This window comes from Notamacropus eugenii, chromosome 1 (assembly GCF_028372415.1).
Source record: "Notamacropus eugenii isolate mMacEug1 chromosome 1, mMacEug1.pri_v2, whole genome shotgun sequence".
Classification (NCBI taxonomy): domain Eukaryota; kingdom Metazoa; phylum Chordata; class Mammalia; order Diprotodontia; family Macropodidae; genus Notamacropus; species Notamacropus eugenii.
In genome coordinates this window covers 704094451-704108112 of record NC_092872.1, presented here as the reverse complement: position 1 = coordinate 704108112, position 13662 = coordinate 704094451, and the positions used below count along the sequence as shown (strand labels likewise).

Here is a 13662-nt window from a genome sequence, read left to right as displayed (position 1 = left end):
GCCACCGCCGCAGGTCCGGGCTGGGCTCCGCGTCTGCAGTGCGACGGACCTTTTGCAAGAGGTTTGCAGGTCCCTCTGTGGGTGGAGGGACCCGCGTGGCCACTGGAGATCCCGTCCCCGTAGCCCGCTCGGATCTTTTCCTCACGGTGTCGCTGCCGCGGCAGGGCTGCCCTCTGCTCCCCGTCCAGGCGCCCAGTCCACGGCGCGAAGGACCCCCCACAAGAGGTTTGGAGGTCTCTCTGGAACAGAAATCTCCCTCGCTCCAATATTCCATGGTCTCTGGGTGCAGAATTCGCCCTGGGTTGGTCCCCTCTAGCCGTTCTGTGGTTTGTGGGTTCGGAGCTGTGTGTATGTGTGTCTTTCTACTTCGCCATCTTGGCTCCGCCTGAGAGTCATTCTTTACAGGTATTTTATAGGCTATGAGGGAAGAGCTGCTCCTCCATCTTGGCTCTGCCCAAGGAGAAAATTCTTAAAGAAGGAACAGAGGTGCTTGCAAAAAACAAAACAGATAATTTTGATTACATAAAATTTTTAAAACTTTTGTACAAACAAATTCAGTGCATCTAGACTAAATTAAATAACTATGAATATGGGGAAATTTTACTAAATGTTTCTGATGTTGGTTTACATCCTCAATATACGGAATTGATACAAATATATAAGATCATCATGCCATAGTGGTAGAAGCCCTGGAATTGAAGCTAGAACACTTCGGTCTAAATGCTACCTCTAACACTTACTTCTTATGTAATCTTGGACAAAGCATTGAACTTCCTCAGGTCTGACTTTCTTAATCTTTAAAATGTGAGCAGGAGAATGGAGAGAATGTCTAATCAATGCTTTGGAAGACAGTTGCTCAGTTACGTCCAACTCTTCATGACCCTATAGACCATAGCATGCCAACACTGTCCATAGGTTTTCTTGGCAAATATACTGAAGTAGTTTGCCATTTCATCTCTCCAACTCAATTTACAGATAAGTAAATGGAGGCAAACAAGGTTAGGTGACTCGTACAGGGTCACATAGCTAGTAAGTGTCTGAAGTCAGATTTGAACTCAGGAAATTGGGTTGTTCTGACTCCAGGACCAGTACTTGATTCATAAATCCCCAGATTTATGGAAGGTGTGGATTATATCAGGAAATAACTTACAGGAGTACAAAAGAAGCAAAAGCTGTCAATAAAACTTCAAAAAGTAAAACCCTGACAAACTTTATCCACAGCCTAACCCTAGAAAAAAGAAATGTTAACCTGGCATTACCTCCTCCAGAGAGGACTATGATAGTTTTTGTGATCACTGCTTTCTTTTCTGGAAGTTCATTAAGCACCCCAGTATCGCAGAATTATATTAATATTAGCAGTTTTATATAATTTTACCCAGAGTTAAGATGCTCATAGCTCACACACCCCATTTTCTTCCCCTCTCTTCACAATTGGAACATTTGCCCTTCTCTACTCCTGTATCATCCATCCTATACATCCTGAGCGACTGTTCTTTCCCTTTTTTACTCTTCTTCTTTCCCTCAATTCAGCTTAAAAGAAGCCTCCCTTGGCTTTGGCTTCCCTTGCCCGCCACATCTCATTCTGAGTGTTACTTATCCTAATGGTATTTTCATAGGACTGTGATCTTGTTTCCTTCATCTATCACCTCCTTTTTAAAACTGAAGCTGATATGAGCTTCTTGGGCATCCACCCAGGTATCTTTAGACAACTTCCTCTTTTTCTCCTCATCACAATTATTTTTCTTTCTGACTAGAATTTCACAATAGAGAGGGATCTATACTGTGCCACCATTAGAGAGACAGTTTGGTGTCACAGTATAGATCCCTGGGCCTGGAGCCAGGACAGAGTTCAAAATCAGCCTCAGATACTTACTAGCTGTGTGTCCTTGGGAAGTCACAACCTCTGTTTGCCTCAGTTTCATCAGCTATAAAATGAGAATAAAAACAGCACCTACCTCCCAGGGTGGTTGTGAAGATCAAATTAGATAGTAAAGTATTTAGCACAGTGCCTAGCACATAGTAGGTGCTTAAAGTGTGCTCTCCCCACCTTTCATTCTATTACTCCTAGACTGATTCCCTGATTTCCTTTGGAGAATATTAGCTGATAGGATCACAAAATCTTTGCTATGGATCTTTTGAAATTTGTTCTCCAGAATTCAAGGTTATATTCCAGATTATCCATTGATTTTCCCTCCTTTCCTCTCATGAATTCCAAAACACAACAGTCTATTCCCTCCAAGGTTCTCATTATTTTTCTCCCCAACATTAGTTCTTTTGTTTTATTGGCAAGATCAGATCCATAATTCTATTTCCTCTTGTTGCTTCTCTTCATCTTTTGAAGGATAAAATTGTTATTAAGATAAGTCAAGGAGTTATTAGCTATTGTGCTTTTGGCAGAAGTGGGCAGACATCTGGTTAATTGAAGTCTTTCATGAGTATCGTATCATGCCCCTGAGCCATTCACGTAATCTATTTCCCAAATGTCTCTTCTAATTTCTTCTTCTGTCCAGATGTTCCGTGGTATACTCCCATGATAATGTAATTTCTTTTTCTCCATCCCCTGATCTTAACCCAAATGCTTTTGACCATGCAAATCCCCTCTGGTTCCCAGATAGCTTTGTGTGAGTATATATTCATAATACACAATGCTATTCCATGCTGTTCTTTACTTATCCTATTCCTTTGGAATAAATTACTTCCTTATGCAATGCTCCCTTAAGGCTCATTTGCCCAGCTTGTAAGTGACACTGTCAGGTTGGGTGCTGAGCCAATGTCTACACATATTACTTTCACATTGTAGGAACTAGTCCTGTTGGCAGCTATGCTCTTAAACTAGCTTATGAGCCCCCACCAGTGAGATTTCCCTTACCAAGCAACCAATAGACTCCATTCTTTCACAATGGCATTGACTCAAATGGTATTGTAAGACTAGCAGTCACAAACCATTTTCCCTAACACCAGGGGCATATTCTCCCACAAAAATCACAAAGTATGAGAGGGGGAAAGTGAATACAAACTTAAAGAACAATGGCAGAGGAGGCCCACATGTTGGGAGCACAAGTTTGTGACCAAGGCAGCTCATAGTTCCACATCTACAGAGACTCAGCACCCTTCCTCTCTTTGGGACACTCCTCATGATGCTCATTGTATTCACTGGGGGTGTGGAGGTAATGGATGCATTGTTTTGATGATCAGCTGGGTTGATTCCTTGTAAGGCATAGTAGCTCAGCTGGATGGTCCAGCTTAGATGGCCTTCCTCCTCATAGGGCATGGTGTCCAAGCTAGATGAGTCAATTTGCTGCTAGACTGGGTCAGACTGATCAGTCAGCAGCTATGCTAGCATCTCAAAAGATCTGACTATTTCAGTACTAGGTCCAACAGGATGCTCTGCCACTCAACAGTGGCCCCTAGATAGAGCCAGGAAGACCCCTCTGCTACTGAGTACCTGCTATTAGGCTAGGCCAGGCAGGTTGTTTGGGTGCTCTGTTCTTCTTGGACTATGACATCTCTGCTAAAGGGGTCGATCCATTGGATTGGATTGAGGGTCATTCTTCAAGGGGCTGATGCTTCCTTTTCCTCCTTAAATCACTGGCTTGTCTAGGCAGTACTGAACTCTTCAGGTTAATGTTATTATGCTTTTTTCAGCTGAAGGGCTTCAGAGCTTTTGCAGCAAGGGCAACAGCTCTTTGCTTAGAATCTGTATAAACCTCTTCTCTCTTCTCTAAGGTTGTTTGTCACCTGCTAGGCAGTCTAATACCTCTTCTTTCCCACCCTTTCCTTCAGAGCCTCCCAAATACTGAGCTAGCTCTGGCAATGCGTATGTCAACCTTATTTTCAAGGTGTACATCCCTGGAAAGTACACTACCAAGGTAAGTTAACTTATCCACAGTATTCAAATTTTGTCCAATTGCTATAATCAGAGATTCTAATAGATGATGTGGTGCTGGCTGGTAGAAAACCTGTGTTTTCTTGGTGTTGATTGTTAGGCCAAAATTAACACAAGCAGCAAAGAATCAATCTACACTTTGTCACATCTCAGTTTCAGAGGTTACACTGAGTGTAGTCACCTGCAAACAAAAAAATCACTCAGCAACTCTTCCTCCACTGTAGTCTTGGCATGTAGCCTTTTCAACTTAAATAACTTACCACCAGTGCAGTAGCTGATCATGCTGCCACATTCATCCTTGTTAAAGAACAACATTGCTGAAAACATGCTAAAAAGCTTGGGAACAAGCATACGACCATGGGTGACTGGCAAAAAGTGAAAGCATAGTCCCTTATCCAGAACCTGGGTAAACATGCCATCATGAAATTGATGCACAATACTGACGAATTTCTCTGGGCAACCAAGTTTTGACATAATTTTCCATAAACCCTCACAACTGACAATATCAAAAGCCTTGGTCAGATTGATGAACATTGTGTACAGACCTTTTCTCTGCTCCTGGCATTTCTCCTTAAGTTGTCAGGCAACAAACACCATATCATTCATTTTTGGCTCTTTTCAAAGTCACACTGGCTCTCAGGTAGATGATTCTCTTCCGGGTGAAAGATCAGCTTATTAAGGAGGACTCTGGAGAGAATCTTGCTAGCAATGACTAAGAGAGAGAGAGAGAGAGAGAGAGAGAGAGAAAGAGAGAGAGAGAGAGAGAGAGAGAGAGAGAGAGAGAGAGAGAGAGACCCCTCCTGTGCTTGTCTATTTCCATTACCTTCAAAGAGATGGATAATGGAGGTATTACATTGCCTACCAAACTGAAGGTCTACATAGCCATTGTGCTGATTGCATTGCTGAATGCCTGTGAAACCTGGATAGCATACCAGTGCCATGCCAAGAAACTGAATCACTTCCATTTGAATTGTCTTAGGAAGATTCTGAAGATTACCAGGTAAGATAAGGATCAGACACTGAGATCCTTTCTTGATCTGAGCAGCCAAGCAATCAAACTCTACTGCAGAAAGAACAACTCTGATGGGCTGGGTCACTTTGTTCTAATGCCAAACATGTGTTAATGGAGAACTCACATAGGGCAGGCGATCATATGGCGATCAGAAGTGACACAAGGACACTCTCAAGGTCTCTCTGAAGAACTTTGGAATCAATTGTAGGCAATGAGAGACACTAGCAAAGGACTGCTCAGCATGATGTGCCTACCTCGAAGAAGGCACTACACTCTATGGGCAAAGCAGAAATGCAGTAGCTCCAAAGAAACATGAAACGCACAGTTAGGTACATCTCCACTTCAAATGTTCATCCACATGGGCCATTTTTGCCTGACCTGTGGCACAGCGTTCCAAGCTCATATTGGTCTAATCAGCCACAGTCAGACACACTGTACCTTGACTCCAACATAGTGATGGCATTTTGGTCCTCTTCGAAAATAAAAGACAACAATCAACCAACTGTGTGTCACCTCCAGGAAAGACGAAAGAGAAGTCTAGCCTTTTCTAGTCAGAAATCCTTCCTGAATTAAAATGTCCTTTCCTCAACAAGCCACTTCATCTCACCTTTCCTAACTACTTTTGATTCCATCAATACCACCTCTCCTACTCCTTTGGGAATCCTACATAGAAAAATATGGCTAGGGGCAAAGATGTGAATGCAGTCTGTTCCCTGGAGGCAAGTTCATCATTTTGCTGTTCTCTTCCTAGATCACTGAACTTCATGCCTCACACTTTTTCGAGGCTGGGAAATGTCCATTTTGCATGTGAGACTTTGTCCTTTACCTTTCAATATCTCTGTTCTTTATCTCTCCAGACCTTCTGCTGAGGCACTCCCTCTTCCAGTTAGAGAGCTAACTTTCAGCCATAAGTCCCATCTCAACAAGTCCCTCTGACACGTATGTAGCCATATTTGCCTCTGCTCGTCTCACTTGTTACAGGCCTTTGTATAAAGCTATCTGAGACCATGTTCGTTCTTATTGATTCCTTTCTCTGATTTTGTCTCCTGGAAACTTCTGAATGCATCCAATACCATTATTCTTGCTACATTGTATGAACTTTGGAGGATATTTGGTTTAGTGAATATGCCTGGAAAATCATTATCATTATTATTTTACTCCCTCAGACCTTTGGAGATTAAAATATTTGCAAGACTGCAGGCAAATATCATTCTTCTAATCCTCGTTAGTTGTTCTCACTTGCTGAGGGTCACATTCAAGTATGTAAATGTTGAACATTCTTCCATACCATCCTTCTATACCATGCTACCTCCCCTGGTCGTGCCCTGGCCTGCTCTGACCTTTCCTGTCCTACTCCAGAGATAAGCTAAATCCCTTTCTCCAAGCAGTCTTACTCTCCTCCCAATTCATACTCCCTCAAAAAGGAAAATCTTTTTTTAAACATATATCTATATTTTATGTATTTATATTTCCCTCTTTTATTTTTTAAAATTATTTTATTGGTTTTCAGTGTTCTACAATGACTTCCATATATCTTAGATTTTCCCCCCTTCCTTCCTACTTCCTCCCTGAGACAGCATACAATTTTACATAGGTTCTACCCATACATTCCTATTAAATACATTTTCACCTTAATCATGTTGCATAGAAGAATTAAAATGAATGGGAGAAATCATAAAATTGAACAAAGCAAAACAATACAAAGGAAAATGGTTTGCTTCATTTCGTGATCCAATTCCATAGTTCTTTCTCTGGATGTGGAAGGCATTTTGCCTCAAGAGTCCATAGGGAATTTTTTAAGTCCTTGTATTGTGATGAAGTACTAAGTCTACCAGACAAATCCGTCACACACTGTGGTTGTTGCTGTGTACAAAGTTCTCCTGGTTCTGCTCCTTTCACTCAGTATCAGTTCATATAAGTCATTCCAGGCCTCTCTTGTTCATCATTTCTTATAGCACAATAGTATTCCATTACATTCATATACCACAATTTATTCAACCATTCTCCAATTGATGGGCATCCCCTTGATGGCCTACCACAAAGAGAGCTGCTATAAACATTTTTGTACATGTGGGACCCTTTCCCATTTCTATGATCTCTTTGGGATAGAGTCTCAGAAGCAATATTGCTGAGTCAAAGAGCATGCATATTTTGGAGCCCTTTGGGCATAGTTTCAAATTGCTCTCCAGAATGGTTGAATAAAACGACAATCTTAATGCAAATGGACTTCAATACATTAATTAATAAGAATTTACTAAGACCCTACTATGTGCCAGGAACTGTATTAGGCACTGGGGATACAAGTATAATCAATGAAATCATCTTTATTCTTTGGGTTTCCTATTCATTTACATAATTGAATGTGGTATTGAATAGCTCTGTTACGAAGTCCCAGAACATTCTCCTTCCTCCTCTCCGTCTCTTGGGTTCTCTGCCTTCTTTCAGATCTCAGACAAAATCCCACCTTCAAAATGCCTTCTCCAATCATCCTTAAGGTTAGTGCTTTTTCTCAGATTATCTTCTATTTATCTTCTATTTCTCATTTGTACATATGTAAAATTGGGTTAGGTCTATAAGTAAGATTTATAAAACATGGCCCCAACTCATAGTAAATCTATACTTATAAGGGTAGTTATGATATGGCTCATGTTTATCTCCTCTCCCCACCCCCCTTGAACAATCAACTGGGGGTTGAGCTGCCAGCCTAGCTAGAAAAGTTTCCTCTTTCCTATGTAGTTCCCATGATGGCATCATGCTAAAAACAAAGGGAGCCCAAAGGGCAACACTAGGATTGACCATGGGTGTTTATGAAAAATATTAAATCCAGCAAATGCATTTCTCAATAGAATTTCTTAAAAACACACAATTAAGCAAAAGTAAACCAGGGCCAAGGTCAGGATTACTCACTACTCTGGCACGTTCCTCTCGCTCCTGTAGACATCATCTCTCATGGTCTTGAAGAAGGAAACAACAAATGCAGCAAGTACTGGCTGTTGCCATAGGCCTAGTTATCTCATATGGAGCTTACTTTGTACCTATCTGCTTGCATGTTATCTCCCCCCATTAGACCATGAACTCCTTGAGGACAGGGACTGCCTTTTGCCTCTTTTTGTATCACTAGTGCTTAGTACAATGCCTGGAACATTGTAGATGCTTGATAAATGTTGACTGATTGATAGCTGCCACCTCTCCCTTCTCTGTTTCTTCTCCTCCAGAGTTCCAAAACTTCCATAAAAACCTCCATCTTTCTGAGGGCTGATTTCCTGTTAGTTTCCTCTCATTCCAAACTTGGAAGATCTACAAATCCCAGGAGTTTTGTGGCCAGCCAGCCTTTTCCCCATAGGTTATTACATATAGTTGTTTGAATGTTGTTTTCCCCATCACTACCATCACCATCACTATCACCAGTACCTCCACTACCATCACCAGTACCACCACCACCACTATCACTATCACCACTATCACCACCATCACCACCACTCAATTGTTAGCTCCTTAAGGGAAGGACTGATTCTGCTGTATTTGTCTCCCCTATGCTATAAGCCTGACAAATAGAAGGTGCTTAATAATTGTCAGTTAACTTGACTTAACTAGTTATCTTCCTGATGAAAAAGAACATTACCTGTGGTAACAGATTTAAGCACTGTACTTCCCCCAGCTCTGCCAGTTATTAGCCTGGTGACCTTGGAAAGTCATTTTATTCCCTAAGCCTCATTTCCTAACTTTGTAAAGGAACAGGGGTAGGGACTTGCTGTTATTGTTTAAGTCATGTCCAACTCTTTGTGACCCTTTCTGGGGTTTTCTAGACAAAGATACTGAAGTGATTTGCCATTTCCTTCTCCAACTCATTTGACAGACGAGGAAACAAACAAACAGGGTTAAGCAATTTGCCCAGGGTAACACAGCAAGTAAGTATCTGGGGCCATATTTGAAGATGGGTTTTGCTGACTTCAAGCCCAACACTCTATCCACTAAGCCACCTAGCTGCCCAAGGGTAGGAACTAGACTGAGGATTTCACTGACATAGGGAACTAACTCCAGGATTAGGAAGCATCCTCAGCTCAGTACTCTTAGTCTTAGTTGCCTAGACTGAGAGATTAAGTGACTGTGATGAAGAGATTAAGTGATCCAGGACCCCCAGCCTGCACGTGTCAGAGGAAAAACTTCAACCCTAGTATTCCTGGCTCTGAATCCAACTCTCCACTCACTATGCCATGCTGCCTCCAGTCTCTAAAGTCTTCTTCCACTCTCTACTTCATGAAGTCGTTGTGAAGTAAATACTTGTGCTACCTCTAAAGCATGATCTTCACATGAATTCTAGTCTTTTCAAAGTAACTGACCCAACTTCTCTCCCTGCACCAGACTCACGTGAATTCTTCTCTTTGGGAAAAGGAGCAGGTTGGAGAATTCAAAATGAATATTTCTAAAGGTTACATGTCAAATCCCACCTAGCATGATCTGGAAATAAAGGCTCCTGCTAGCTTATTGCTAGGGAAATGATGACTCCCAGCTCATGTTTTCTTTGTGGTGACTAGTTACTGGCCATTCCCCAAGCCACTGTCTGATTATTTTCTCAAATCCCATGGTAAATTTGTATCCAGTTCATGGTTAAAACCAAGAATGTTTGTATACCTTCATTAAGTGATGCTGGGAAATAATACATCCTGTATGTTCTGAGGAGCAGTAGGAAATGGAAGGGCATCAACCCCAGGTTTATTGCATGCCAACTTTGAAAGAATTTAGCTACAAAGAGACCACAAGAAAAATGAAGCCATTGTGAAAACAAAATGCTTTCTTACTAAGGGTCTAAGTCACAAACATACAAAGGTGAAGGTGGAAGCTTCACTCAACTCAAGCCACCATGAAGGAGTCACTCTCAAAATTTCCTGGCTCTTACTCATTTGTGTTAACAACCAGGTTTTTTTCTTTCTTTTTTTTGAGAAAGGAAAAAAATTCTTTCATGAAAGATTGTGTAATGGATTCTTAGCCTGTCTGTGCTCCTAGGCACATTGCAACCAGACTGTTTGCACAAACACTTATGAGTGCTAGGAAGCATCTTGTGGGGAGCTCAGACATGAAGAAATGAATGAACTCTTTCTGGCATTTAGGACATTCTTGTGTTTGCAGGAAGATAGCCTGTGTGGAGTAGTGGAAGGAAGACCAGAATTAGCATCTGAAAGCTTCGCTTTGAATCTCACATTTACCTTGTGTGACCTCAGGTTAAGTCATTTTACTTTGTGTGACCTTGGGTAAGTCACTTCACCTCAGGATCACAAATACAGAGCTAGAAAGAGACATTAGAGATACACACAAATAAGGAAACTGAGACCCAGAGTAAACAAAGGATTTACTCAGACACTAAGTAGCAGACTCAGGATTATAAAGCAGATTCTCTCACTCTAAAGCCAATCATCTTTCCACTACACCTCCATTCCTGGGCCTTAGTTTCCTCATTTGTAAAATGAAGCACAGACCCTTGAGTTGGAAGGGATCTTAAAGGTGACTTTTTCAATACCTTTGTTTTCCAGATGAGGAGCTGAGGACAAAGAGAAAACACTGAAAAGTCAACTAGGTGATAATTAACAAAGCTAGGATTTGGATCCAGGTTCTCTGACTGTATTTTTCCCACTGTTCTATGCTGTCTTCCATAAGCAGTAAGGCTAACCATCTCTCTAAGGTCCCTTCCATGTCTCCATCTCTGATTCTATAATATCAGCATCAAATTCTATACTTGCATGAATAAAGCCTTTCATCAGCAAATGAGCTGCCTTGAGAAGCAATGGGCTTCCCATCCCATCACCTGTTCCAGCTGAGACTGAATGGTGTCTTGTCAGAGATGTCATAGAGGGTCTTCTACAAGGTCAGATCCAAGTTGGACTAGATGACCTCTCATGTCCCTCTCAGTTCTCATAGTCTAATCTATCCTGCAGGTTCACTGCCACCTCTGACAGTTCATGTTTTAAGGTCCCATCCTTTTCTAACATACTGCGATCTCTGTCATTTTATCACAGCATCTCACTTAAACCACATTCTTACAACCTACAGAATGGTGAAGAGCCAGAAACACAAACAGCTGAGAATTTACATAAAGTGATTTGCTTAGAAAAGTCATAAAATTATTTATATTCTTTGACTTGATTCTGCCACCACAGCCACAGGTATTTCCTGCATAGAGGAACCTTAATTCCCTACCTATACCAAAAGGCATTTTCTTTCTATGATATAATCATTGGTTTTTCAGTGATTATTCAGAATTTTTAAAAGTGATTTTAGTGATCTTTCCAGCCATATTTTTATCAACATTTTACTCTAAGTACCTGCCTTGATATAGGTCCCCTGCTCTGAGGCTGGCTCCTGCTCTTCATTCCCCTCCCACCCCAGTGAAGTAGACCTTTCCTGCCATGCTGGTAAGTTACTTCCCTGCTTTTAGATCAATTCTGAAGTGGTTTTATAGGTGTTTAGAGGGGAATTTGGTAGGAGAAAATGCACATTTAATGAAATAGAGGACTTTTAAGTAATCCTAATTAAAAGACCAGAGCTGAATAAAAAAATTGACCTTCAAATACAAGGATCAAGGGAAACATAAAAAAGGTAAAAAAGAAGCAAGAAAGAGAAAACTTAGGAAATTCAAAAAAGTTAAACTTTATATGTTTATATGTCAATATAATACTTGTAATTCTTAAAAACTTTATTACCATAAGAACAATTAAAAGGAATGTATATAGACAGAGGGTATGGATATAAAGTGACTTTGATAGGATGAATAGTGAGAAAGAAAATTGCACTGGAAGAAGAAGGAGGTGAAGATTGAACGGAGTAAATTATCCCACATTAAAAAAGGCATGAATGAGGTATTATAATGGAGGGGAAGATGTGGGGGGAGGGGGAGTGGACAAAACTTATTCTCATGAAAAATTGGTTCTGAGAGGAAATAAAATACACAATCAGCTGGATGCAGAAATCTCACCCTATAAGGAAGTAAAAAGGGATGAGATAATAGAAGGGAGAGGGGAGAATGATAAGAGAGAGAGTAGATTGGAGAAGGCAGGTGATCAGAAGTGAGGAAGGAAAGGTTGCGGTTAAGAGAGGGAGGAAAAGGGGGGTAGGTATTGAAATAGCATCGAGGGAAATACACAGTAAGTTATCCTAAGTATAAATGAGAATGCGATGAACTCACCCATAAAACAGAAGCAGATAGCAGAATGGACTAAAACCAGAATCCTGGCACGCAGCCTGAGAAGGCCATGAATGCAAAGAGCAGGGTGCTCAGACTGGGCCTGGCAAAAAGCCAACATTTCATGCCCACAGCCTGACAGACTGACCGAGGCAGCCAATGCGGCATCACCCTTCCCGCTATGAGTGATTGGCATAGGCTCGTGCCCCAGCCCGCGAATCTCTGTCCTCTCCTGCACCAGTCCCGGCGAGGCCATGTGCGACCGTATTTAAGAAGTTTGAAGAGAGGGAGAATGTGTCCAACTGCATCCAGCTGAAGACGTCTGTCATCAAGGGCATTCACGAACCAGCTGCTAAAGCAGTTCCTGGGCATGGAGCTGTGGCTCAACCAGATCATGCCCAAGAAGGACCCTGAGGAGCGAGGAGCACATGGAGATCCTGATGGTGAAGGGTGAGAGGCTCTTCTTCCAGCAGAGGGAGAGTCCCTTGTACCTGACTCTACCGCAGATGCACAGATACCCCTTCATCCTGCCTCACCAGTGCATGGACAAGGGCACCAACATTTTGTCCCGGACTGAGGTCGCCCAGCCCCTATGGCCCACCTCGTGGTGGTAGTCACGGCCGAGGGCAAGCAGCATGAGCTGTGTGTGGGTGTCATGAAGCAGGCAGCCGAGGACATCGAGAGGGTCAACAAGGGCATGGGCCCATAGAGAACATCCACTACCTGAACAACCAAATGCAGAAAAGCAGAAATAGTGAACACATCCTTTTCAGATAATAATGCAATAAAATTTACATTCAATATTGGACAATAGAAAGATTAAAAATTAATTGGAAATTAAATAACCTAATCCAAAGAACAAATCATAAAAATAATCAATAACTTCATTAAAGAAAATTACAAGATAATGTACCAAAACTTATGGGATGCCACCAAAACAGTATTTAGGGAACAATTTATATCTCTAATTACTTATATCAATGAAATAAAAACAATGCAGGTCACTGAATTGCACACACAACTAAGAAAACTCAAAAAAGAACAAATTAAAAATCCTCAATTAAACATCAAATTGGAGATTCCGAAAATCAAATGAGAGATATAAAATTGAGAGTAAGAAAACCATTGAACTAATAAATAAAACTAGGAGTTGGTTTTATAAAAACAAAACAATAGAATAGATAAACCACTGGTTAATTTGATTTTAAAAAAGTAAGAAGAAAACCAAATTATGAGTATCAAAATGAAAGGAGTGAATTCACCAACAATGAAAAGGAAATTAAGACAATTGTTAGGAGCTATTTTTACCTAATTATATGCCAATAAATTTGACAATCTAAATGAAATGAATATTTACAAAAATATAAATTACCTAGATTAATAGAAGAAATAAACCAATCCTAGGAAAAGAAATTGAAGAAGCCATTAATGGACTTCCTAAGAAAACTTCTCAAGGAGTAGATGGATCCATAAGCAAATTCCAGCAAGCATTTAAAGAATAATTAATCCCAGTACTATATAAACTATTTGGGAGGAAAAAAATTGAAGGAATCCTACCAAATTCCTTTTATGACTCAACTGTGGTGCTGA

At 41.0% G+C, this 13662-nt stretch overlaps 1 pseudogene; it reads left to right on the top strand.

The window, feature by feature from the left end:
* The first annotated feature begins 11299 nt into the window (after positions 1-11299).
* LOC140519976 (malignant T-cell-amplified sequence 1 pseudogene) lies at positions 11300-12849 on the top strand (annotated as a pseudogene).
* The last annotated feature ends 813 nt before the right edge of the window (positions 12850-13662 follow it).